This window comes from Anser brachyrhynchus (assembly GCF_964034855.1).
Source record: "Anser brachyrhynchus genome assembly, chromosome: 3".
Lineage (NCBI taxonomy): Eukaryota > Metazoa > Chordata > Aves > Anseriformes > Anatidae > Anser > Anser brachyrhynchus.
Window position 1 is genome coordinate 52,433,857 of NC_137696.1, and position 27,366 is coordinate 52,461,222.

General features: G+C 44.4%; 2 long non-coding RNA genes across 2 annotated transcripts in view; one reads left to right on the forward strand and one right to left on the reverse strand.

Annotated features, from left to right (window-relative positions):
• The window catches only part of LOC308191890, a 46,877-nt gene extending 30,772 nt beyond the window's left edge, over positions 1-16,105 (forward strand). Inside the window, exons 2-3 of the long non-coding RNA XR_013948356.1 lie at positions 7,405-7,508; positions 11,042-16,105. This is a non-coding gene — a long non-coding RNA (uncharacterized lncRNA). The remainder of the gene's footprint in view (positions 1-7,404; positions 7,509-11,041) is intronic.
• Positions 1-27,366, reverse strand: part of LOC308191882 — a 197,952-nt gene that overhangs the window by 167,976 nt on the left and 2,610 nt on the right. The window contains exon 2 of the long non-coding RNA XR_013948334.1: positions 21,105-21,269. This is a non-coding gene — a long non-coding RNA (uncharacterized lncRNA). The remainder of the gene's footprint in view (positions 1-21,104; positions 21,270-27,366) is intronic.

A 27,366-nucleotide genomic window follows, 5' to 3' on the forward strand; every position in this document is an offset into this window, starting at 1 on the left:
GAATTTACAAGCTTAGCTGCTGAATAAGGGAGACCACAGGTTAACAGCAAGGGGTGAAGGTGCTTGTACAGGTGCAAGCTGAGCCCTGAACCAAGGCGATTACAGCTCCCTGCGAGCTCCTGAAGCCCATTAGTGCCAGAGCAAGGAGCTGTCAAGATCCACAGATGAGCAGTTAAGTTTGCAAGCTCGGAGGTGACCGCATGCAGGGAAGGGAATTTGCTTTGCTCTCACATAGTCTCTCCCTTTTCTCTCTCCCTCACCAAACAGCCTCCTGCACATCAGCCCCAAGCCTCACCTGGCAGGGACGAGCCTCCCAGCCTGTCCTCCCTTCGAACGCCGCACTCCTACCTCCATCCCTGCAGCTCCCCAGCTCTGCAGGCAACGTCCCCATAGGTGCCAGCACCACCGTGAAGCACTCTCACCAGCAAGTGATGCTGCCCCCCGATCTGGACTGAGCCCCCCAGGCGTGCAGAACCACTGCACGCTTTGGAAAGTCACAGAAAATAGTTTTCCCCAACAGGCATCTTATTTCCTCACTCTGTCCTCTCCCCCAAAATAAATAAAGGTACTTCAAGGTGTCAGACAAACAGTTGCACTTTAATTTCTCCCTTTGGCAAGCCCAGCCACTAATTCAGTCTTGTTATGGTTTTCCCACTAGGGACAAAATATATACTGAGCTTTGAAAACCTATTGTGTAGCAGCAATTGTTGCTGTAAGCCAGTGGCTGTTTTGCTTTGTTCAGCACTGTGTGCTTGTGTCTCCTGTGAGATATTGTTTTGTTAAGACCTGTTATTGATTAACAGGGAGAGGAATTGAATTCCAGATGGGAGCAGCTGAAACGCTCTAAAATGCTGCATAAAAAATGCGAACATTTAAAATCATCTTAAAGACAGCTACCTCTCCTAAACCAGATCCATATTTCCCTCGAGCTGTACCAACTGCAGCATCTCACCTAAGGGCAGTCTTGCAGTTCAGCTTCAGGATAAGGGCCTTATCTTCACACACAGCTTTGGGGCTGATGAACCTGTCATTGTGCAGTTCCAGGGGCTGATTCGTCCCTGACACATAAGTGCTGCAGCCAGGGGTGAGCATTAAGCTCCAGGGAACTCCATATGGAACAGCGCTGGGCATTTCTCCTGTCTCCTACTGCTGCCTCAGGGTCTCCACAGTCCTCAGTGTGGATGCAGTAATAGATAAATAGGCATAAAGTTGTCCTAGGTCCCTATGGCTTCCACTTCTACCCCATACAAAGAGACTGATTTCCCTGGTTGAGCATCAAATAGTTTATCTTCATCTACAGCAGAGGATTTTTGTTGCTATAACTGCAGAGCTCCATCAGAGTAGCACAACAGGGGCTGCTCCATCCGAGCTGCCAGCACCGAGCTGGTGCCCAAGCCATGGGTAACTGCCCCAAAGTGTCTTGACCCCTCTTGGTGGCACCAGCTGAACTCTGAGCTGCAGCACTGAGAGGCTTATGGTGTTTTTGCGGTCTCCTGCTCCAGGCATTTGTCCTTGCGTTATTTAAGCCATGTTGTGTAAAAACCCACAGGAATGAGGAGATGCTGTGACACTGTTTTTCATCTGTCTGAACTAAATTTATTTCACCAACCTTTAAAGTAATTTGTGGAAGGGAACTGAGGAGAGAAGGGGTTTCTAAATCCTCTTCAACCTGTTTTAGCATTTGCACTAGAATAATAATTGTAGGGTTGCAACATCCTTTGCGCAACCTGCTAGGGGCAGTGGATCTACCGCCTGGGAAAGCTTGGTGTCATCTAATAAAAGGGTAATGCAAGACTGTGCTGTAGGAGTTAGCCAGAGAGATTTAGATAGGGAATGGTATAATTCCTCTTCTGACCATCCCATGGAAATAATAAAGATCAGAACCCATATCAGGTTCACTGTAGGATTTAATAGAAAACAGAGACTATTATTACAGCTGACATGCAGTCTGCTGCTGACAGTCTTCAATCACAAAAAGCCCACTTGTGCCACTGTGCTGGAGGCTACTTATCAGAAGGCACAACTGCAGAGGCAGCGAGGAGGAACCAGCTCCTTCTTCCAGCCTGCTGCTGGAAGAATGGCCACAACCAACTGCAGCTGAGAAGCACAAGTAACCACAGCTTGCACCTCCACCACTGATTACGTTACCAATTAGCATTTGCCATCAAGAGTTTCAGATCATTTTGTACATTGCCATGTCAACATGAGTGACAGTAGTAGTACATCTGAAAGGACTCAGACTTCTTGATATTCACTAAGCCCAGCAATAAAACTCCTATAGAAGAACAAGGAGCTAAAGTACTGCCCCAAAGCAGGTGGTGCAGAGGATGTGCTCCCATGGGTGAGATCCTGGCACTGCTCTTGCCATGAGCAGCACCTTCCCAAGTGAGCTGTGCTCATCTGTGGGGCTCTCCCAGAGCCACCACTCCTGAGAGACACGAGCTCTGTGCCCTGAGCAGCACCATTGCACGCGCGGTCTTACATTTCTATGTCAAATAGAAACGTGCCTGGCAAAAATAGAACAGTGGTTACAACATACAGGCCCACTTGTTTTAAATTTTGTTATTAGAGCTGTTTCTGGTAAAAGGAGCTGTGTTTAGAGGGGACGCTTCTGCGTTTCAGCTGGAGGAGCACCAGCAGCGATGCCCCCCGCTGCGATGCTCAGCAGTGTTTGTGGAAACGAGGGTACAGGGTGGATCCAGAGCCCCCACAGATGACAACAGCCTCCGCCCAGCATACATCCCTGGCCTGGGCCCAGGCTGCCACGTCACCATGCCCTGGACAGGGATCAAAGGGTTCAGCGTGAGCGCAGGAGGTCGCATGGGGAGGAGGGAGTGGTGATCTCCAGCCTCCAGCCTGCTCTTTGTTCAGTTCATCCTGAGTCTCCCAGTTATGTTTGAGCTCCCATCTCACTCCAGCCAGCGCAGCCACTGCCAGCGGTTTCAGGGAGAAGAGCATTCAACCTTGACTTCACATTAACTTCATCTGAATTACATTCGTGTTCTTTCCAGAAAAGCATTTGAAAGCTTTTTGTTCAAGAGAGGGTGTAGACAGGGGGAAAAAAGTGAAGAAGAGACTGCATACATGGGGGAGGGAATTAGATTTAAAAGAGCCTTTTGGAGTTATTTCAATTAATCTGGGTACCAGAGACCTCTGGAGAAAGGCTCCTCTTAGAGCTACTGAAGTAGAACAGAGCATTTCAGGGTCTCACTTTCACATTAAAATAGCAGCAGCACAGCAAAAGCGCTTTTCCTCCCAGTCCATTTATCTTCACAAACGCACAGCGCTGCACTCGATTCTGTGCAGCTCTCCACACACAGCAGCTCGCCCCCGGACAGCTCTGGAGAGGCGCCGCCATGCCCCGGCGGAGGGGACGCCATTTTGAGCCCTCAGGCGCAGGAAGCAGCACATGGGTGAGAGGCGGTGTGTGCTGGCAGAGCTTTCCTAAGGTGGTTTCTGGATGAAGGAAGCCCATTTACCATACTGCAGAAGCAGGTCTCGTTGTATCAGTGGCAGGAATAAGAGAATCCAACATAGGCAGGCTCGGCTATAAATTTCCCAGGCTTTCATCCATCTTTATAATGCCAGGAAGATCCCTAAAAGTCATCAGACCCAGAGAAACTCACTTAAGAAGACTGTTGTCATTTCTGTCTCAGGCAGTTCAATCATTTTTACAGGAGAAACTGATTGTGTACATTAGCCTAAGTACGTGCAGCAATATTTATTCACAAGAGAAACATGAAGCAGAGCAGTAAGAGGAGCAAGGCTGGTGGGGCTGCCCAGCATTTCACAGAGGAGGTCATAGAGGTAATTCTTCAAACGTGCCTGGGCCTATCTATTCTTCTGCAAGCCAACAGACCAGGTTTCTCAAGCAGAAGCCCCTAATTGACAAGAGTATGTCCTGGAGGCTGGAGACAGATTGATGGCTGACACTGAATAAAAGCCTATTTCCTTTTGGCTCACAGGGGTTTGGCACTGTTGCTGATACCACAAATGTCTGAGCCCAGTATCAGTGAGAATGTAGCAGAGCGAATATTTGTTGGAAACAGAGCCTAAATTATTCATGGAAGGCTTTACAATCTTGAATCCGTTAATTCCTTCATGTCTTCAGTACCAAAGAAAACATCAGTGTTCCCTACTTACAGATTTTGTAAAGCAAAATTGGCCAGCAAACAGGTGAAACAAAAAAATAAAAATTTTAAAGTATCAGTTACTGTATCTCCCCTGCTAAAATTAATAGAGTCACTGCTTGAAACAAAAGCTAAGATAGAGCTCTCAGGAAAGCACTGGACATGTTTATTAGTAGGTCATTTATAATCATCCATTCCAGCAATATTTGCAACTTCCTCCAAATACTCAATGCTACTATAGACACGATTCAAGGCCAGATGGGCCACAGGTTGGATCTAGTTACTTGGCAATTCCCATCAATGCATGTTTGTTTTCCAGCTGTTCCTTCCAGAAAAGGAAATCTGGGAAAAATACTTTTTGCCACTAGAAAAAATAAAGGAAGATTTGAGTTCTCCAAACTGCTGTTCAGACTCCAAATCAAAATTAAAAAGCTTTACAATTACCAAATAAGCACAGATCCTGCGGCCCACGAGTTTTCAACAGGAGCTCTCAGAAATCATTAGCTGTTAGAATGAGCTTTCTCATGGGCAGGATAAATCACCAATGGGCTCCTGGAGTTATCCTTTACCTTCTCAAAGGGTACTGTGGGAGCTTTCAGCTGGACAGTATTGGCAAATGTAGGAGAGAAATATTAGTTAGGACAGAAATACCTTCCACCTGGAAACCCTTATCTCATCTTTCTTTAGAAGGCAAAGGGCTATGGGAGGAAAATATGTCCTTTGTCAAGAGCAACATCCATGGCTGAATCTTACTGCTGATTTTTACACGTTATTTCTCATTCCTCTGTTTAGAAGAGCATCTCTAAGACCCCAAGGGGGAACTGACTGCCTGGTACAGTCAGGCTATGAAAATGCACTATATGAGATGTTACCCAGTACACAAAGTAAAACAAGGGAAGATGGAAAAATTTCTCCACTGACAAGAAATCTTGTGTGTTACTTGTGACAATGGGGAACAAACAATATTCAGGCAGAAAGGTAATTTTTTTCAAGCTGACTGAACTGTTTTCAGACTTGGTGCCTGGTCCAAGCACATTGTGAGTGCTTGTGAGGCCTTTTTACATGTAGCGAAACAGAGCAGACCAGGCAGTCTGGCAGTCTCACAAAGGTATAATGACCAGGAATACTCTCTCTCTCTCTGTATACACACACACTCTACAATCTTTCACAGCAACACGCCAAAGCAAACACCAAATCGCCTGCAATATTTCAGAGAGATGGCCAAAGCTCTCAGATACTTTCCATACTGCCCCCTGGAAAAATTATGTGTTTTCATTAGCACAAAGGTGGAAATATGCATAGCGGAGAGAAAAGAGATTAGTTTCAGAAGGGAACATAAACAGAAACAGGTTTTGATTTGGTCAGGATTCACTCTGATCCCAGCAGAATCAATGCCAAGGTTGAGCACTAGGGTGCCGGGTCAGGCCCACCTCATACAAGGCATCATGTTTTGTTTCCAGAAGTTAGGTGCCAGTTGAAACTCCTCAAAACCCCATCCTCTTCGGTACAGACAGATTTTCTTCAAAGTAGCTGATACATTCCCATCTTTCTGCTCAGATGCAATCTCTGGTTATAAAATAGCAACAAGGTTGAGACAATCAGACAGAGGACATCAACTGGGATGATCAGCTGTCTAAGTGCAGTTGATGTAAATCAGCAGCAGTGCCTGAAGAACTGCAAGGGCCCATCCAGAACGGCTCATGAAACACCAATCATCTTGTAGGCTTAAAATGAATCTCTGCACCCATGAACATTGTGAGACGGGGCCATTTAACAAATGGTTAGACTGCAACCCCAAAAAGGTCAAAAGAGCACAAGTGAAGTTGAGTGCATCAGAGTTCAGTTCAGCTTCCTTGCTATTTGCATGGGGCTCACGAAAATGGACTCCAAAGCTACAGCCTGAAAAGAACGTCTTTGAAGCCTGGCACCAGCTGAAGCACTCCCTGCTGTTTTTTCCGACTAATGCACTACACCGCAGTTGCACCCAGATAACCACAAGAGGAATCAAATTAAAACAGGTATAAACAAACAAACAAAAATAAGATTGCTTTCAACCTGAACAGGTCCTCCTAACAATTTGCTGTGTCGCCACACCAGGCTTTGCTGTCACCACTGAGGAAACAATGCAGGAGTGCAAGGCTATCACTGCTGCAAGAGAAACACTCCTCAGATTGCATCCTAAGGAAAGCAAGGCTCTTGTCAGGGGGCTGCTGTGGTGCACTTTCCACATGGGATGGGAAAACATCAATCAGCTCATTCTGTAGTTTCGGCCATCTAAGCAATTCAGCTCACTGAAACTAGTGATATTCAAGATAAGTCAAGGACTTGAGCATCTGGCTGCTGCTAGGTTCCCCTCCAGGCATGTCTTCTCCAAGCTGAACAAGCCCAGGTCCCTCAGCCTCCTCTCACAGGCCAAGTGCTCCAGCTCCAACAATCTGTGAACGACCTCAAGATATCCCAATTAAAATTTTATTTACTGGTCTAAACTCTCACTTAAGAACGTGCATTCACAAGACTCTCATACTATTATAAAGTGAAAGTCAGGATAAGTTTCCCAGAAGACTTGTGATTCTCACATGAAACCACTACAAAGCAAATTTAATGGTTGTTGCAATAGGAATCTTAAGCAACAAAGATAACTGCACCAGGCTCAGCCTCCAGCTCAGCCTCCTAGGGTCATGGATGGGGTTTCACACGAAGGTCATGAGAAGCTTCAAACATTTTAAAGTTTAAAAAGAGATGCCAAAATAGACAAACAAAAGAAGGGATATCGTGCGTTTGCCTGCTAACCTAAAGGAATCTGAATTACATGTATGGGATTCATTCAGCAAAAGCAAAGCTTGCACAGATTATCTTTGGAGGTCCCTCCACACAGCATGCACCACATTGAAGACGGGTGAAAGCAAGGGAAACTGGGAAACAGAAGAGGGTAGGATACCCTTCCACTCTTGCTTTCCCAAATTTATTTCAAGTGATTAACTCAAAAGAGTTTATCTCCACCAACAGCTGAAAATCTGGGCTGACTAGCAACCAGAGAGATTCAGTGCAAGTCACTTTCTCCCAAAAGGAAATAAAATATAGGATAGTGATATGAATTTAAAATTAATATAGGTAGAAAAGTGCATACTATACCCTGTTCATGTCACTCAACTTTATCTGTGCCTAATTCATTTAGCACTGTGTAGTCTCCATTTACTTCTGGTGTTTCTCCCCACTTGAATAATAAAGATCTGATGTGTCATTTAAGTTTCTCTTTTTACCTTCTGATTTTCAGAGAGAAATCAAATATGGCACACAGAAGTTTGTACTTCTCTACATTCAGTGGAGAAAGACTGCAGAAACTATTGAAAGGACTGACACTAGCCACCCGTAGCAAAGGTAAGACTTCGCAAATGCTATCCTCTCCAGGCTTAAGTGCTGTAACTTCTTTGTTGTAAATACAGCAGGGAGAAGGTTTTTTTGCTTAATAAATTTGTCCATTAATTTATTTTCATATTACTTTTTTTTTTTGAGGGGTGTGAGTGGGAGATACATTCTGTCTATAGAGTTTCCATTTTTATATTTAAAATGAAATATAAGATAAATTTTAGACTTAAGATTCCTGCAGCTCCTTAGTTTTCAGAAATCCTTCTTATATCCATGCCTTCAGAATTACATGACACACATTGCTTATAAGCTACGTCATATGTACAGATCATTGAACACCTGAAAAAGGAAGAAGTGATAGACTCAGAAAAGCCTACACCTTAAAGTACTGTATGGAATTCTGGTCACTCCAAAAAGCACACAATAAAATGAGAAAGGAAACAGATACCAAGGTGGCAAGGGTGGCCAGGGAAATGGGTCAGCTTCAGGAAACGACAGACTAAATAAGCCTTGGAAAAGGACGAGACAGCAGAGCAGGATGAGGCAGAGATTTCTACATCTATGAAGCAGAAAAGGTGAACAGCTAACAATTATTCATTGCTTTTCTTAACACAAGAGCAAAAAAGGTGCTAAAAGAAATCACCAGGCAGAAAGTTTAAAAACAAGAACAAAAAAAGTACTATTCTACAAAGCCACATGACAGTCTTGTACAACACACCACCACGGGATGTTTTGAAGCCCAAGCCTGCCCAAAGGTTCAAGAAGTGATTAAACAAAATAATGGAAGAAAAGTGCCTTCAGGGCTGTTTGGTATAGAAAAGCACAAACATAGCCCACCTCTGAGAACATCCTGAAAGTGAAGATTGCAAGAAGCAGAGAGGGTTATAATTTGGCCAGCATTATTGTACGTTTGCCCTGTTTCCTGTTCTCCTTCACAAAGTGCTTGCTGACGGCCATGGTTAGACACGGGAAAGAGAAGGTACGGGGGAGCTGAAAGGCCCTGCTCTTGCAGGCCTGACTTTTGCCTTTTCCCTTTAGGATTAGTCGGCTTGAGCTGGCACGCTCTGTCATTTAGCCAGGCTTCAGAGGTGACAGCATCAAGCAGGCTGAGAAGAAGCACCACAACACCACAAAATGTTTCCAAGAAAAATGATCCCTCTTTCTTTCTTATGCTATAGTTTGTCATATAATAGCAATAATCACAATTGCTTTGTAATATGCTTGGAGCGGCTTTGGAGATTGATTAAACGCTTCAACTTCCCTTTAGCCTTAATCAAACCCAGCAGCTGTTTATCACTCAGAATACTTTAGATCAATAGAGCTTATGCCTTACATATACCTTTAAAATCGCGTGCTCTATACCAGGTCCCTTGAAGCCGCAAGCAGCAATTACAATAAGTGATCATACTCTGTAGTGTTAAAAGTAAGTAGGTGTTATAAAAATGATAAAATCACCACAGCCAGTAGCATAAGGCACTTTTGAAAGGCAGACTTCCTACTGCAAATATGTCCCAAGTTCTTGATAAAGAACAGACTGGAAAGGCTGTGGGCATAATCTGCTCAGCCCTGGCATCAGCTGGAACATACAGACTACTAGACAGAGCAGGGCACCTGACCCATCAGCCATGGACCTCTCCTCCAAGAGCCCAGCAGCAGAGGAAAATCCAAGGACAAGGTCGCAGGAAATCCCAAACACAAATTAGAATACCTCAGCTTGGGTGGGAGCAGGTAATGACTTCAAGTATCTATTTTACTCATTCTGTGAGATACATTTATGTCTTGTGGCTGAGTTCAGACAGCAGTTTCAGAGATGTTACATCAATAAAACTGATATTGTAATTTGATTACATGAAAATAAGCAAAATCCCCCAGAAGACAGTATGAAAGCTTCTACTGATTTACATGAATCCAGGACTTCACTCACCATGTTAATCATGGTGAGTTAAGTGAATGAAAGTTGAACTCCAGGCTTAAAATCATCAAATGCAGATGAAACATACTGGAACAGTTCATTTCATCATTCTGCCAGACAAGACAAGACAAACTCTTGGCTGGTGCCTTGAAAAGACAAATATTTGGATAGGAAAAGAAAGAGCGGGTAAAGTCATTGCTTCTAAAATGATATGTTATGGAAAATCATTGCATCACTTTACTAGCAGTTCACAGCTACTCATTAATTTTGCGAAATTGCAGCAGCTCCTACTCTGAGGTCTTCTGGAGCAGCAGTTTCTTGTCTGCTCACAAGGGACAAAAAGCTATGCCCAAGAGCACCGCCACATGAAAAATTGTGTTTATGTGGAAGGTGACAAGATTTGCTTCATTCTATACACAGTTGGGACGTGAGTTTGAAAGATCTGACATTGAGACTGCTTTTTCCAGCCACACACCCACAAAAATGCAGGTCATCTTCCCCAGCAAGAAAGACTGTGTAAAGTAGTATTAATGTCATGTTGTGTCAACAAAGATAGAGCAGGCAGCAGCCAACAGGATTTAGGAGCAATTTAGGTGGGCCAGCCTTCAAAACCTCACCTGATCCTGGCACTCGAAGGGAGAGTGAGGAAATTGGCACATCACTTACTGAAGTACTGCAGAAATGCCACATACCACATTTGCTCTGTTAGAGATTGAGGCACATTAAGGTAAAGATCATTAAAACCCAGTTAAGAAGGGGGGAAGTGTGGGAGAATATTCTGGGTGCTCAGAAGACCCCAGCCTTTCAGTAGATCAGGAGAAGGAGAAAATGGATAATATGAGATCAAAGCAGACTGCTGCTGTCATTGCCATCCAGAAGAGGAGGAACGCTGGATAACGTAGAGCTTTTTCACTTTATTTTGTTTTGCTGCTTTTCTCAGACCTGTCTAGGACTTCAGCTGTTAAAAAAGGAGGGAGGTGAGGGAAGACAGGCTCTTCAAGTTGTTTTATGAGCCCAGCTAACGCTTCACACGTTTCAATTTCTGCCACTGTGTGTTCCTTTACACACTGCTAACCACTTGAAAGCATCTTGCAGGGGAAAAGCTACCAGACAAAATAGTTTTGGATGCTCCTTGTTTATTATATGCAGATCAAGCAGTTCTTATTAACTCAGTTTCAGTTCTTCCTTCATAGGTAGCAGTGCTGTGATATTATTTGCAAGCAGCCAAGGTAATTACCATCCAGCAGGGTCCAATTGTTTTCAATTAAAAGCTTGACTGAAGTCTTTAGTTTTTAATACCATTGTGACCATCTGCTTTCACTGAAGTTCATCAGCAAAGGCACAGGCCTTGTTCTAATGCTGCTTAATTATATGGAGGAAGGTGTTTTTTTGGTGTGGCTTTTTTTTTTCGGTCAGAGATTCATTTTTCCCTGCTAAAGAAATGGGCAGCAAAGGGGCCACGTGGCTTCACTAATAGCCTGCAGCAAGACAGAGCATCCAGGAAGATCATTACCTTCCTGGGAGATCCAGCTGTTACCGCACTGACAAGAAGATCCAGGGGACCAACAGGAGAAAGCAGTTAACCTTCGCTGCCCTGCTCTCTATTCAGTCACTTGCCTCCTTTTTCTTCCAGAGAATCTGAAGAGAGCAGAAGGAAGAAGAGCTCATCCAAAACTACTCAGTACAACCCTCCCCTGCTGATCGCACTTTCGGACCGTGTCGTGGGCTGGGAACGCACACAGGCTCTCCCGTGCGGGCATGCGTGCACTCCCTCCTCCTTGCGCGTGTGGCTAATGTTTTGCAGTCCTGTATCATCTCAGATCTGAGGATCTCCAAATCCCTTACAGGCATTCATTAAGCCCTGCACAATCCCCAGGAGAAGTAAGTAAATATAATTTTCCAGATGGGGAAATCAGGACGGCAAGAGGTTAAGTGACTAGCCTGAGGCCAAACAATAAATAAGTGGCAGAATCAGCATGAGGATCTGCCAAGTCCCAAGTTTAACACAAGTCTCCTGAGTGTTCATCTCCAGAAAAGGAAAAACAACACCCTCACCCTCAAGCCCTCAAAACACTTAACTGCAGTCCTGTGTCATACATGCCAGTGCTAATAAGAGTGGCTCTTCACATCACGGATTGTACAGTGCAGAGGAAGGCATTTTGTAGATTCAGTGCAGGAACCGCTGTCTCCATGCGGGCAGGGAAGCACGCAGGTCTTGCTCCACGCCATCAAACCAGGCAGGCACGCAGCTTCCTTACGGGCGCCTGCTGCCACTTATGCTACACACAGCTCTTTCCAAGGATCAGCCCCCTGAGATGCGAGTACTTTGCCAGGTGTCAGTTAAAGAGGAAGAATATGTGTGGTACTACACTGTAAGACCGCAGTCAGGGCTGGGGAGGTGAACAACACTGCTTCGGTGGCAGTCTGAAGTGCTGAGGAAAAAGAAGCTCCTTCCCATCTTCTTGGCCAGCCATACAGGCACACCCTTCTCTCTGGTAAATCCCACAGCTGTTCATCCCAAACTTAAATCCCTGCTCCTCGCTAACTCTTGGGAAGACGAAGGTTGGGTTTTACCCTCACTCCCTGGGGAGCCTGTCGCCTTGGCACATGTCTTCATCTGTGTGTTTGACACACGTAATGCTCCCTCCCAGAGGCCAGCCACCCTGCTCTGAGTTGCTACATCTCACAGGAGCGCTAAATCTATGTCAAGGTTCTCCAAGCCACAGTCTGCTATGCTGTAGAGGTATTGAGACCTTTATAGCTCCTACACAGCAAAGGCATTGAAATGAGAATCTGAGGTTTGGGAGATAATTACTCCAGAAAATGGTCTAAATGACTTCAGTATTTTGAAAGGCGTCAGGTGCTGCTGTTCAACTACATTCAGGTATTGCAAATGTAATGCAATTTGTTTCCATACAGATTTCTTTTAAAGCTGCATGTAGTATGTGGCCTAAATACATAATTACACACCAGAGTATAATGGATCATTCAGGTTTAGTTTGTAACCAATATGCATTTTAAAAGCAAATTGTGAAGGAATATGCAACAAACACACAGCACACATTCCAGAAGATGGGTTTCTCACACTTCACTCTAAAGAAGCTCCCCAAGGTCTATTCCTGCCAGAGAAACAGACAAAAAGAAGTGGGAAGAAATAAACCCTTTCTTTAAGGATTACCTTCAAAGAAGCATAATGACCATGTTCAGAAAATAGTCCAGTAAACACATTTTTGGCATGAGCATCCTGTGAATTGGATGGCCTAGCAAATTGGTAGTAAGATTTTGCAGTTTTTCTTTCTGATTGAAACTAGTCTGTACTTATAGCAAGTCAGCACAGCAATTCCAAATAGTTTTTTCATCACCTATGCAAAATCACTCAGCAGTGTCCATTTGGGCAGCTCTTATTGTGTGTGCACTGCAAGAATTACAGAAAAACTTGTGTTATTTTCCAAAATACTCCCTATAATCCCCCAAGAAGCTGGTCTCTGGTGAAAAGTCCTACGATGACAGGAACAATAACACATCAGTGCATCCAGGTGAAAGATTTAAACAGCACTAGAACTGATGGGAGTCACCTCAGGTTGCTCTCAAAGAATATTTCAGACAGCCACTCTCACTTAAGCTATTAGCGAGGCACTGCTTTATTCACTAGTTCTAGCCAAAATATTCGGATTCTTCCTTCCTTTTTTATTCTATGAGTTGCTCTAACACAAGGAGCTGCCTTTTGACAGGCATAAATAACCAGCAGTGCCTTTCCTCACTTCTCCCCAGCAAGCTCCTGACCCCGTGCAGAACACTAGGCTCATCCTTCTTAACTGGAAGCATTTAAAATTGAGGTGCATCACCTGCATCAGGAAACAGGCACGTCCAAAGGGCACCAAAGACCTAAATCTCCCCTCAGAAGTGCTTCTCTTTCCCCATCAACTACAGAGGCAATTTAGCACAAACAGGCTCCTGATTCTGACACCTCAGTTAATCGCTTAAAGGAAAATAAGAATTAATCAGTTATGCCTCTTTCAAACTGCCTATTTAGCTATACTTAAGCAGAGGCGCTACGGGTGTGAAAAGATCCCTGTTTTGAAGATGAAAGGGAGAGAAATGCCTTGCCTTTCTCCTTATGGCCACTGTGTGTTTGAGTAGGTGAGGCAAAGGAAGGTATTTGGGGAACTTCTGTTCTGAGATTTTAGATTTTAAAGGAAGCAATATTTTTATGGCCTTAATCACGAGCCTGGACCCTGGTGAGCAAAGCCACTGGTGTAGTCTGTGGGAATCCAATTAGGTGAGGAGGTATGTCAAGGCAAGAAACAGGGTCTTCATTGTGAAGGACAAACTCTTGGTCTGCTTTAGTGTCCGCCAATGGCTCTACGGCATCCTTTACAGCAATAAATAAGTTATCCCACACTACCATGCAGGGAGGTTTGGCCGTATTTGTAGGGGGACTGCAACAAGCATGCAGAAGGCAACCCAGATCTAGCAAAGGCAGGAGGAAAAGCCTGAAGTGCATTCTGGCCAAATATAAGACTGCACTACCAAACTTCAGTTGCCAAGTACACAGCTCATCCCAGTCACTCTCGATTTTCATGGGATTATAGCCCATGCACCTGTACTGTGCAGAAATGTGGTTTCATGCCTGCATGGCAACCCCATGCACCATTGAGAAGACAAGGCCTGCATGTAGGTGTCCATGATGTACAGCAATAGATTTCTCAGTTTGTTCCTGGAATTGCAAGTAAGTCTGAGGACAGCTGACAAGGAAAGAGACAACAGTGTTTGGATCAAAAGTAAAAATTTCTTCCATATCAAGTGAGATAATCTTGTTTTCACTACTGTTTTTCAACCTAACGTAATTAAAGTCAAAACTCCAAATGCCAGTTTTCTGTCTCTTTGCTCTTTCAATAAGTTCAAGAAAAATACTAGAGCATTTCTAAGTGAAAGTATATGAAAAATTACTCATGGTTGTGGGATTTGTCCAGAAGGTCTGCAGCACCTCCCTGCTGGAGCTCCAAAACAAGGAAAGGTTTATTTATTTGCCTCTCTTTGGAAGTTTCACATCCACTGAATTCAGATGGGATCTCAATGTATATGCATTTGAGGTCAAAGAGCTGCAATATGAGTGTTTGGATTTTACCACACATTTTCAGACCTGAGAAAAAGATTTCCAAGCATAACTACATCACAATAACTCTGGTGTATCTTACAATCCATTCTCTGTTGGTCTAATAACCTTGCAGTTAAATTCAGAGGCGGCTGACCCTGATGAGATGGATCAGTGCAAAAGGACCCTTCGGCCTCTCCTCCTCATAGGAGGCCAGAGGCGTGCCCCAACAGTCAGTGCTAAGGTGAAGAAAGATTGCTCTTTTAGGTCTTTCCAGATGATCTCCATGTGCTGGTTTGCTGACTTCTTCTACCTCATCCCCCCAAGTCAGGCTCCCATAAACCCTTCTTTAGAAACACATGTAGCATTCAGATGCATGTGCACTTCAGACTCAGCTGAGGGTGGAGGGGAAGACTCACACTTTGAACATTTTCTTCTTCATTAAAAAAAAAAAAAACTCCTTCCTTTATCCCTTCTTAAAGCACCGAGAAGCTTAAAGGCATAGACATAGAGTCTGAGTATCAAGAATCTATGAGAAAAACAATATTATCAGAGGATCACTCTGAAAAAGCGTGTTTCAGTGAGCTTTGTGCCATTTCCTGAATAACACCCTCAGATCTCATGTACTGTCTTATAATTACGAAAAATATAACTTGCTATAGCATGCACTATGTCAGCTTTGATTATGCCAGCCGAGAGAGACATGGGATACAGAGAGAGAATAAAGGAAGAATGATGGCTGTCTACTGGCTTATCAATTTACATCTCTCTACACTAAATCTAAGTCTTTTGTGCTGTCAGTCACGCACTCCTATGCAGTGATTGCTGGAATATGAAAATCACAGCTTTGAGATCCATTTGTACATTCACATATTTGTATAGTCTGTCTGGGTTTATTGCTTCAGTGGCTGCAGTGTCTCCCGTCAGCATGGGACCTGGCATTTGAGGCTCGGTGTTTTCCCCTACTACGCAGCTTGTGTGCAACAGTTCATACCAGCACTCTCTGAATCACCACCTCTCCAGTTCAAATTACTAAGGAAAATGGAAAAAACCCTCAGGAAACAGTAAAGGTAACACATAGTCATGTGTTACATGGAATATTTCAGGCCTATAAATCCCAATAGCATCTTTTGATTATAGCTAAAAAAAAAACCCACACCTCCTCATCAAATATTTACTGTGACATAAATAGCCATCTAGCCAACTTCATGCTTTTGGACACGTTAACAGTAACTGCGCATTTGCAGCTGAAATGACACACTGGAAATTAATGAAGGCAAGAAGACACGAACAAAACCCGTCTCCCTGCTGCAGTCGCCTCTGTAGCAACTGTCAGCAGCAAAGAGCAGCTTCCTGGAAATTTTGGAGGCGTGGCATTCAGAAAACAAAATCATACTTGTTACCAGCACAGCACGTGGTTATGCTCACGCACGCAGCAGCCAGACTTCCTACGAGCTGAGCAGTAATTTAGGGCTTCGCCATCCCCTTCCCAACCTCTCTCCCAGCAGAATCCACAGCCAGGAGGGGGTCAGTGAGGATTCTTGCTATTGTAAAATACAAACAGTGATAAAATAGCATATAATTGCTTTTTTTTTTTTTCCTTTTTTTTTTTTCTTCAAATTTTTGCACACTCATTGAGGGCAAACACTCCACCATGCAAAATTTCCCACAGGCAACCAGCAAAGAGAAAAAGAAGAACTGAAAACCTTCCTTGCCCTACGACCTGCCCTCAGCTGTTTCACTAACACAGCTAAACACTGAAATCCGCAGCACCGCACAACCCTCATCTAGATACTTGAGTACAATTTGCCTCTATTGAGTTAAGGATTGCAATGCAAGGAAAACAAAAGCCACCGGAAAATATGGCAGGATAATGAATTATTGCTGATTTCCCGAACTTACATAAGTTGATCAGAATCCCTCAGATAACTCCCAAACAATGTTTCCGTCTTAAAATTCTCTGCATTAAAAAACAAAAAACTGTCATTTTCTTGCACTCAGCTTTTGAGCTGCATTCTGTAAGGCAAGTAAAATTCTTCCAGATCAGCAAATCTGTACAATATGGCAGTGTTTGGTTCCCACACTGAATAAAACAGTCTGTCCTATCCAATCCATTTATTAGACTCGCCATTATTTTCTCGCTATAAACATTCCTAATAGCTTTGGACCGTTTTCATCGTGAAGTAACAAGAAGAGCACGGATTTGCTAGTCTTTAAAATAAACACGTATGTTATACTTTGTTTTGTTTTTCCTTTACATGTTGAGACTGAAGTTTCCTAATGCTTTGTACTCTAAGTGGCTTCTACTGCAGAAGGTTACGTCCTTCTTGCTGTCTCTTAAAATCATAACAGTCCTGTACCTGGGACAAAAGGATATTATAAGCAAAGAAATGACAACGGAGACAGCAGAAGGCTACCACTTTCATAATTTTCCCTTAATTATTGCTGGAAAAGATATTTGAGTCCTGCAGTTTGATTTGAACCAGGAAGGATCATTACCTGAGCTACAGAAAGTTACCCACAAACACCACCATTTTATGGCATTTGTTATTAGCAATAAATAACCCCAAACAATATTTATTATTGTTGCAGCTCCTTAGACAGCCATGTTACCTCCACTTGAAGCCAGTCACCCACGTGGCAAGACCATCAGTTTCTGCACCATCTGGATTAACGTAAAGTCCATCAGAGCTGCTGTCTGTTACTGACAGCGGCCAGCTGAGGATGCCCAGGAAGTAGTAAAAGAGCAAAGAAAGCCCTCAGTGAGCCACGGTTACATTCTTGCATTTCCCTTCTATGTCCGTTTGCTATTTGAACCTGCCTGAATTTTCATTTTAAGCTGCTGCTTGCTAAAATGGCCTTAGTGAGTCAAAAATGGAGCTCAGACCACAGGGCAGTGAATGCTGCCTTGTGCTTCAACCACCAGGTCCTGACAGCCTTGCCAAAAACCTGAAGATGTATCTGTGCCCATAACACCAGAGAATCCATTAAAATGTTATTCAGCCTTTCACCTACTCCCTGTTCTTTCACCTCTGAGACACGTTTTTGCATGAGAAGTACTTGGATGACAGCCCTAGCAGCAGCCTATCACACTAGAATAATAAAGGATTAATTACCTCCATCATCAGCACTCTATTATTATTTGTAGCATCAAGCGCTTGCTCTTTTCTTGCAAGCTACAAATGCCTGGGAACACAGAAAAGAAGACACTGTACATTAATTCAACAAGTCTTCCAGCCTGCACCTGCGTTTAATTAGTTACTCTCAAACCAGACCTGCAGAGCCAGAAGCTACAAGTGAGAGCACCGCTGACTGCTGGCCTGGCTGGGCTGCTGGCGTAATTAATTGCATTCTTACCGCAGCTCGGCTCTCTGCTCAAACAGAAGTTAATCATTTGCTGGGAAAGCCTGAGCTGATGCTTCTCTGCCATCCCAGCCAGGGCGCAGAACATTTCAGTGATGGCACTCCCCTCCCCGTTTGCTTCTTGCCTCCCAGAAATGCCGTGCTGACCACCTCAGCGCCACCAGAGGCACGGGGTGGGAAGGTGTAGCGAGAATAAGGAGGAGAAAATCTCAACTAGAGAAGTGCTGAAAACAGCAAACCGCCACACAGCAGCTGTCCCGAAAACAAAAGCTTGCTCGGGCAGAGGTTTGGCAAGGTGTCAGCTAATAACCTAGCTGTGTTGGTATTTCTCTAGCCCTCAACATTGCAGTAAGCTTCAAGCGATTCATGCATATTAATGACAGTAACACTTTTTTAGAGAGAGGAAAGTGTCATTATTGCTATGTAATACACGACAAACATTGTGGCTAAGCCTGAAGTTTCCACAGAAATCAGCAGAAAAGCAAGGTCTGCTGCACCTTGGCATGGTGGCAGTGTTTCAGACCATCCCTCCTTGCTGGGAGCTCGAGGGACCACAGGCTACACCTCAGCGGGATGGCGCAGAGGCAGTGCAGAAACGGGGCACAGAGCTGGTGCATCTGCAAGGAGCCGTGCCCATGAAGCTCACGTGGGCATGGGGGTGAGCAGGAGCCTGCGAAGGGCTGGCTGGGTTACAGCTCACAGCCCCCAGCTTCTGCACCTTCCTGCAAGGAGGGTCAGCGCCGTGCCCGGGTGGTGTCAGCGGGGCTGGAGGGAGAGGGCTGGCTGGGCTCGGCGAGCCTGGGAATGAGGAGAAGTTTCCTTTCCCTGCGTGCTGGAATAACCCTCTGGGATGATGTGAACTTTCTTCCATATGGATAAACTGCAGATGGACTGTTTGCTTGTGAAAGGGAGAGAGGGACTCCTCTGACAACAGCCTTCAAAGTTTCTGGAATAAGCCGTTTAGAAATTATGGACTTTCTTCTTTAAATCTTTTTATTTCAGTTTCTGAGAGCAGCCTGGTATATCTCTTTTTAAAATTAATGGCATATACTTGATCAAAAATGCTAAAATGCTGGTTCCAGCAAATTACACAGATAATTAAGCCTAATTTCAATAATGCTCTGCAACACTACTAATAAATCTTGGGGCTCTTGCATTCCTTGAACATACACAAGCTACTTCAAGAACACCAAATTCCACCCTCACAGCTCCTTCTCTATCGAGCTTTGGCAACCCCGAGCTAAATTCTGCTGTCAGCTATATCCCTGTAAGTCTGGAGCAATTCCTTGTCCTGGGTGGCATAACTCAAGATTACAGCTGTGTAAATGAGCACAGAATGCAGCTTGAAACGTTGTAAATCTGACCTTCAGCTCGCTTCCATGAAAGGGGAAAAGCCAGGAACTTGTTTTCACATCCAGTAAGCCTCTTGAAAAACTACCCTGCATATTATTATTTCAGTCAGGGATATATATCCGTATTAAAATGGAGTTAAAACTTCCCAGTATCTAGGTCTACCGGGAGGGTGAGAGATGCTGAGTGCTGTATTTATGGGCTACCACAAGCAACACTTGCTTTTTAATCACAGACGTACACTCCAGCCCCCTGCCATAGCAGCACATCCAGACCTTCAGCTTTTTCTTAGTTAGTAGGTCTCTGTCCGGCCTCAAGATACTGCAGCATTGCCCTGCCACCAGTGCTTGTGTCTTGGTCCAACCTCCATAGGTGGGCTGGCTCTACTATTCTGGGGGTTCAGAGGGTGCATGCCTCCCAGGCCACTGTCTGGAGAGTGTGAGGTTTTTGATACCATCCTTACATGGTTGCCATTTGCAGTTGTGAAGGAGTATCTTAGTTATTACTTATATACAATTCTGAAGCATTAGCTAGATTCAGGCTAGGGAAAAAAAAAAATACACTCACCAAAATGCAGCACAAGAAGTACTCCCATACATATTGATTTTGATCATCAGACTATCCAAATCTCTTTGCCCTGTCCTCATATGTTTATGCAACATTCAGAAATCTGTACCAGGTTGCTAAGAATTATAAATAGCTGGCCTATACATTCAGTACTTTTATCAGCCCGAATAATAAAATGATTGCTCTATACTACTGCACACAGCTGGACAAAGCCGGACAAAGATGTGCATATCTGTGGCAGCAATGATATTTATCAACAGAAGAAAAGCTTGCAGAGGATATGCCAGTATTTTATTTGCTTTTAGACTACATTATCAATCACTGGCATTACCCAAAATTAAAAGGCGCTGCATTTATGCAAAATACTTTTAAACAAGCAGCATCTCTTGTCTTCATTTCTAACTTTTTAAAGCATAATTTGATTCATTACCATAAATGAATGAAAGAACCATGAAATCTCATCAAAATGCAAAGGGAGACTGGATCCAAGGGCGAAGGCCTGCAATTCACCTGCCATTGTGGGTCTGCTTTTAAAAAAATGAACCAAATTCCCTTTGTGCTGATTGCTATTGTAACCACTTTAAATATTTTAAAACAACATTTCCATTTTTCTTTCTGTATTAAGGAGTGAATGCACTTTCCATTTTAATTCTCAAACTGAAGAAGCAATAGAACGGTGTTGAAAGAAGCGATTTCACGTCAGCACATACATGTACATAGAGATAGAAGAGGGGGACCTTCACTACCACCACCACCAGAGCAACAGACCACTGGGAAGGTCTGTCAATGAAGGACCTACATCAACGACAAGAAATAGGAAGACTTTCTTTTTACTAAACAGTGAAAATAGCTTCCATAATAAAATCTTCCTAGTACTTGTTTTGTTTTGGAAATTCCGTGGAATCTGCAAATCCTTCTATTTGGCTATTTCTGCAGAATCAGAAGAAAATTACCCACAGCTATTTAATTTATTTATTTTATTGGCCACAAGCCATTAATAAAATTAACTAGACTTAATTTATTTTTACTTTTTTTTTTTCTTTTTTTGCCTGCTTTCCACTAGCTTATCACTTCTCCAGAGTTTGTCTTCAGCTAAATGTCACTGCAAACTGATGTGCTGGGTGCAGAATAATAAATTTCATCCAAGACCTTTTGAGTTACGGGTCATTTAATATAGTAACTGTGGGCAAGCTGGGCCCCCATTGTGCTCCCACTGATGTCAATGAGTATTTCTTGCCAGCAAGTTCAGAAGTGGATACCATCCCTGGCTGTGACAGATTACTCCTAATCTAAATTTGTCACACACCGCCACTGGCCGTACCTCATTTTCTGGGTGCCCATCTTCAGGCGTCCAAAGATTAATTTGCAGAGTAGCCAGGTGGTGCAGGGAAAATGATCTCTGCTTTGAGCGTGGAGACTCCTGCCATTCGGATGCAGTCGCTGCCCTTCGCACAACCTTTGGGAAGGACTCAGCCCAGCTTCCATCCTAAACGCAAGCACATAAATGCAGGTGTAAAGCAGAAAGCTTATCTGGTTATTGCTTTGTGTCTGCAGCAGAATGGCGATAGTCCAGGGAAGGAAAAACAAAAACAAAAGCATAAAAACATAAAAAGGGGAAACAAAAACAGGGAATTTATGCCCAGCAAAGACAAAAAAAAAAAAAAAACACAGTGCTGGCAGAAATCTGGGTGCAAAGTCACTCGCTCTTTGACTCTGTCTGTGGTCAGGATTTGTATGTTTTTGTAAATAAGCCTAACCTGCATTTAAAAAAAAAAAAAATCTCCTTTCAGTAAAAACTAACCATGATCTTTTGTATCTGGCTAACTTACCAGGTGGAAAAGATTAACATCGTGAAGCACCAAGCAATTTCAACAAAAACAAGGTCCTCAAGTTTCCTATAGGGACCTGCCCAGTTAGTTGACCCTCTTTTTGATTTTTCTCTCTACCAAGTTTTTCAGGAAACAAAAAGAATAAGAGCACTTCAGTGCACCCAGTCAGCTGTGAATATGCAGAGGATGAAGATGCTCTGCTGAGAATACCACAGGGAGAAAATGACTGATCCTCTGCAGAGAGTAGGAGGCCTGAAACCCCCTACTGAATAGTGAGAGTCAAAAATAAAGAGATAAAATGAACCCAAGCCAACCATGAAGGATATTTATTCCGTCAGCGAACACCATCCATCCATAGCCCAATATTTCACTTCACAATCCTGATATGTTTTAATACAGTTTTTATGAGATATATAATATATCATTCATTAGATACATGCATATATATTAGTCCTAAAAAATATGAACTTTTTCCTTTGCCAGCTTTTCCATATCAGATTTTCCCATGTTTATAATGTCTTTCTCTCTGTTGCTGAGAGATAGACCTATTCAAACACACACACACACACACACAAAAAATCAATCCCTGCTCAGCTGCATGGGGAAACACTGACCCTGAGTAACCATCACGTGCAAGTGGTGTGGGTAGCCAGGATTTCACTCCTTTAACTTGTTCAGCTCCTGGAAAGTGAAAAACAGCTCAGTATTTTTGCAATAGGCCTTTGATTTTTCAACAGACTGTCTCCTGAGGTCTTCACATCACTATTGGAGGATAGGAGTTGCTGGCTGAACACAAGGAGAGCCCAGCACACAGCACGTCAGTAAAACAGGGACTCAGGTGTGCGTTTAAGCACACGAGGAGCAGGTGAAACCCTGGCCCAAATGACATCCATGGCAGTTTTGCTGTCAACATCAATGAGGACAAGATTTTATCCAGTGTGCTTAATTTATGAGATTAATGTAAAGGATCAGGGCCCAGATTGTTCTTTACTCACCAAAAATGAATAATATTAAGTTTGAAGTAATGCCAGCTAACCAAATTATATATGCAAATAAAACATGTTATGAAGGGCTGCAGCAGTGCAAGTGAAAACTATTATTCACCTTCCAGGAGAAAAGAAATAGTTTTTAAATGAACCTTTAATTTAATCCATCCCTTTAGAATATTAGCTTAAGAGAAAAACTTATTACCCTTTAGGAAATATACCCATAATGGAGGCTTACCAGGTAGCTCTCACGCAAACACTCAGAATAGATGTGGACGTACACTCTATGTTTCCATAAATGTCAGCATTTATTTCTGGGAAACGTTGTCCCTTGCTTTGTCTCTGTCAGTGGTATCCCCTCAGACCAATAAATCTCTGCTGGACTCCATGCCTTCTTATTACTCTCATTAGATTAGAAATGATTATAAGTGACCGCTACACAGATGCACTGGATGGAGTTCGACTGCTCCCCATGGGACTTCAGCCCCCCCGGGAGAGATTTCCCTGCTCTCAAGAGGTGCGGTCTCTCCAGGGGAATCAGGGAAATGCAGGCTCTGCCCCTAGTCTCCAGTCAAAGTGACCACTGAGCATTTGTTAATGAGGAGCTGTCACGTAGCCAGGAGGACCACCTTAACATCTTATGTGGCTTTGCTACATCTGCCCATCCAGTTTATGTGCATTGACCACACACAATAATCATAAAGATAGGAGGTCAGGATAACTTAACGTGTTTTTCTTCAGCATGCCCCTAGGAGGCATGGGAGAATCATCATGCCCATTTCTCAGGTGAGAAACAGTCTGCGTGTACCAATATGGGCATATAAGCAGGCCTTTAGCTACAAGTATGGCAAACGGTGACAAAAAGGTGGGATGATGGGAAGAAAATATTATGATAAAAAAAAGAAGGGACTCAATTTAAATAGTGGACTGATGGTGATGATGGGAATGTACAAACTGCCTGTTCTTTCCCCAGGAGTGAGTTGTCGCTGGGTTGCACCAGGTATGAAGTCACCCTGGTTTAAGGTCCCTTTGAACCAAGGCTGAGGGCTGAAGGGGAGCAAGAGGCAGAGATGAAAACAGGAACAATTCAGCAGGAATGCAGAGAAGGGCCTTTAGCTAAAGGCAACAACAACAACAACAAGGGAACAGAACCCACTGGTCACGAACTCCAGTGCCCCTGAACGAAATCCCATCCCTACCTCAGGACCCTGAGAAATCCAGCTGTGAAAAAGAAGCCGTGGCAACACGCAGCAGTCAGAGTCACTGAACTTTTCTTTCACTGACCACAAGGACAAAACACTCAAGGGAATCCAAGGAAAATGTATCTTGTGCTGCTGGTGAAAAATAAATAATTGTTCTATGGCAAAGAAGTAACCTGGAAACAAAGGAGAGACTTTTTAGCCACTGTGGTAACTGAGCCCAAACAGCAATTTCAGTGAAATGTCTGGGAACCCTGCCTCATTGCAAGTAACAATACGCTCAGTGCTCCTGAAGCTGTTCTCAAAACATGCTCTAACAATGATGCATTTGCACTCCTTCAAATTTGTGCTGAAGACAGTTAATTCATATAGATGGAGGAGGCTTGCCCTTGGAACTTGGCCTGGAAGGTATTCTTAGCCTCAGCAAGAAAAGCACTGTTCATTTTGCATAGCAAAGCCTAAGAGGGCATGAGAAACCCAGGGATGCACCAGTGACCTACTTGGGTTTTCTGTTCACTTAAGGCCACCTCAAACTTCAAATTGAGTCATTTCTCCTCTTCCAAGAAGTCATTCCCAAAGCCCCATAAGGGCATGAAACCCAACACACTACCTTTTCCAACGAGCCGCTGCACAAATCAAGAAGTCAGCAATGAAGGAACGAGCTTCAGGTCAAACCTTCCCAGGACCAGTGGTGACTAAGGCCAGGCCTTGCACAATGTGTGGCCTTCCACGGGGAAGTGGCCCTCCCACCCCAAGACCCTTTCACCTCCACTAAAGCTCAGAGGCAGAAAGAACCTGCCCCCAGAGCCAGCCAAACCGGCTCACTCCTTCCCACAGCGTGGAGCACTTCCCACAACACGGCTCGTGTGTCCGCAGACCAGTGGCTGGTTTGTCTTCTGAGCAGCAGGAGGTCTCTGTCACCTAGGTCGCTGCTACCCTGAGAGCTGGTGTTGACACAAATGTGGAAGACATCAATGGGCAGTGATCCCTCTCACCTTTCAAGCCACCTCTGTGGTGGCTTGCTCGGCTGAATAACCTGCTTCAGTCTGAGCTCAAGCATGAAGTGAGTCACCAAGTAGCTTCGCTGCAGCTAGCTGCATCTACATGCTGCCTTGAAACCCTTCTTAAGCCCACATAAACCCCCCAGACATGAACTTTTTTTTTCTTTATAAGGAGTACTTTAAATGTTGGAGTGTGCCCCCGGGGTTGGCAGCCCACCTTGTATTACAGAGAGAGTTCAGGGTAAATCCCTAGCACTCTCTGATCCTGGATGCCAAAAGGAGGGCCAAACACTTCAAAGTGAAGTGGGAAATAGCCACAAGGCATCCCAGGGTACTGCAGCACAGAAGTTGTCACGAGAAGCCCCAGCAGACTCTCAGGGGGTGCAGCACCATGGTTGTGGTGTGGCAGCTCTCACATGGGCCAGCCTCTGCTGCCAAGGCCCACCCCGTCCAAGGGCGGCACAGTCCTGTCTGCTGGGGACCCATCTCCGCACAGGACTGCTCCTGCTGTCTGCCAAGGCATGAGCAGTGGACCCTACGCCTGTGGTGACTCCCAGAGGGCAGAGACTTGATGCCTTAAGAAGAAAACCACCAGAAGTGGGAGCTCAGCTGACCTCATGTCCATCCCAAGCAAGAGCCCTGTGGCCTGCTCAGTAGTGACACACCAGAAAATGTGGGAACCTTCTCGTCCACCTTCCCCCACTCCAATCTAGCATGAATCATACCAAAAGGCAGAAGAAGTTGAAGCCAGTTAGCTTTTTCCCCCCCTCATTCACTCACCCACCCATCCCTCCGCAGATGGGAAGCAGAGTCTCTGAAACGCCCAGAGTGCTGACACTCGGGTTGTCCAGCCTGGTTGGAAGATGAAGGTCCTGATGCAGGTGGCATGAAGTCTGCTCTTGTGAGAGCACATTTTGTAAGTGCGGAGAGCTCAAGACATGGTTTCAATTTGGCAGCTCCCCTCCAAACTGCCTACTGTTTCTTTGGCACAACAGTGAGCTGGGACATGTCCCAGCTGGGGTCAGGGATCAGTTCTCCTCAACATGAGGCTCCGGAAACAAAGCGACAGAGCCTGGAAGCTGCTTAAGGCCTCCTCCTAAAATCATTGAAAGTGTGGGGAAAAAAGCAAAACACAAAAAACAACCACCACACACCACAGCTCATTGAAAATAGAAAATACAAGCCAAAGTATGTTTCTTAGCATTTCCATACTCAGTACAGTGCAATACACTTTCTGCAAGTGCATTTTAACAACATCTCTGTTGATCCTGCCTTGTGCCCACTCTATCTTGCATTTAACTTTCCACAGCAGCCCATACTCAGCTCCTGGCACAATAAAACAAATAGCTTTCTTGCGTTGCTTCCTTTTTATTTGTGCACTTCGTTAAAATTAAACACATGATGTTGCAATGACAATGGAATTGATGGCTTAATGGGATGAATTTTAATTTAAGTAATATTTCCATTAATCTAAAAGCTCTCCCTTAAAAGTCTGTAGAATTTATTTATTGGAAAAATTCCAGCATAATTCTAGTGAAAATTCTCCTCTGAATGATATGTCAGACTTTTAAGGCTCTCTTTGGCAGGTTTTCTTTTTGCCTTTGAATGCTACTGACATAAGAATACATTTCTCACAAGTCTTCTGTGTAATGAAGGAAAAAAAGAAAAAAGGACTGCTGCAGAAACCACGGTAGGTACAAAATGCCACAGCCCCAGATCTGTCCCCTTGGCTGGAGAATCACATCCCAGATTTGTTACTGGTTTATTTTAGGTTATGGAAAATGCAGAGGATTAAAAAGGCAGAAGGAAGCAGATGCCGTGCAGACAGAGGCAGATAAAAGCCAATCTCCATCCGAGAGCACAGAGGCACTGCACCCAGCACAAGAATGTGTTTTGAGGCGAAGCTGAGCTGTGGCAGCTGGGGCAGGGAGGTGCAGCTGCCTCAGAGCAGGCGGCATTCCCACCCCCAGAAAACAGCAAAATCCACCGTGCAAACCAAATAAAAGCCAGCCCATGTTTGTGCTCACCGCCTGCAGAACAGATGGGTGGTCAGAAACCCACCACAGAAAGGGGACAGGGGCAGAGCTGTCACAAAACCCAGCCCCAGAGAAGGGCTGCTTTGAGGTTTGCCCCTCTCCAGCTCCACACAAAAGGCACAGTTCTCATTTTGCCTCATCTAAGTGTGCATTCTCAAGGGCACATGCATGCATGCCTTCACATGTCTTTCTGTAAGAGGCAAAACCCAGACTCTCTGTCCAGACTGCTCCTTCTGGGGAGAAGAGGAAGGACCAGTGGCGTGTGATGGCTGGCATCACATTGCTTCATGCCTGCTGGAAGACACGCACAGTTCCCAGCAGTGGCCACAGTGGAAAGCACACAGCAGCACTCCTGGGAGCACAGCCCCCTGGTTTGGATGCCACGGCTCAGTCCAGCCATACTTATCCAGCCTTCCCCAGCCTGGAAATGGGGCAGCTGCATGGACATGGGACTCTACAGGGACATAAGGATGCTCCCCTCTCTCCTAAACGTCAGCAGGCTCTCCGCCAGACATCCAGAGCAGGCATCGTG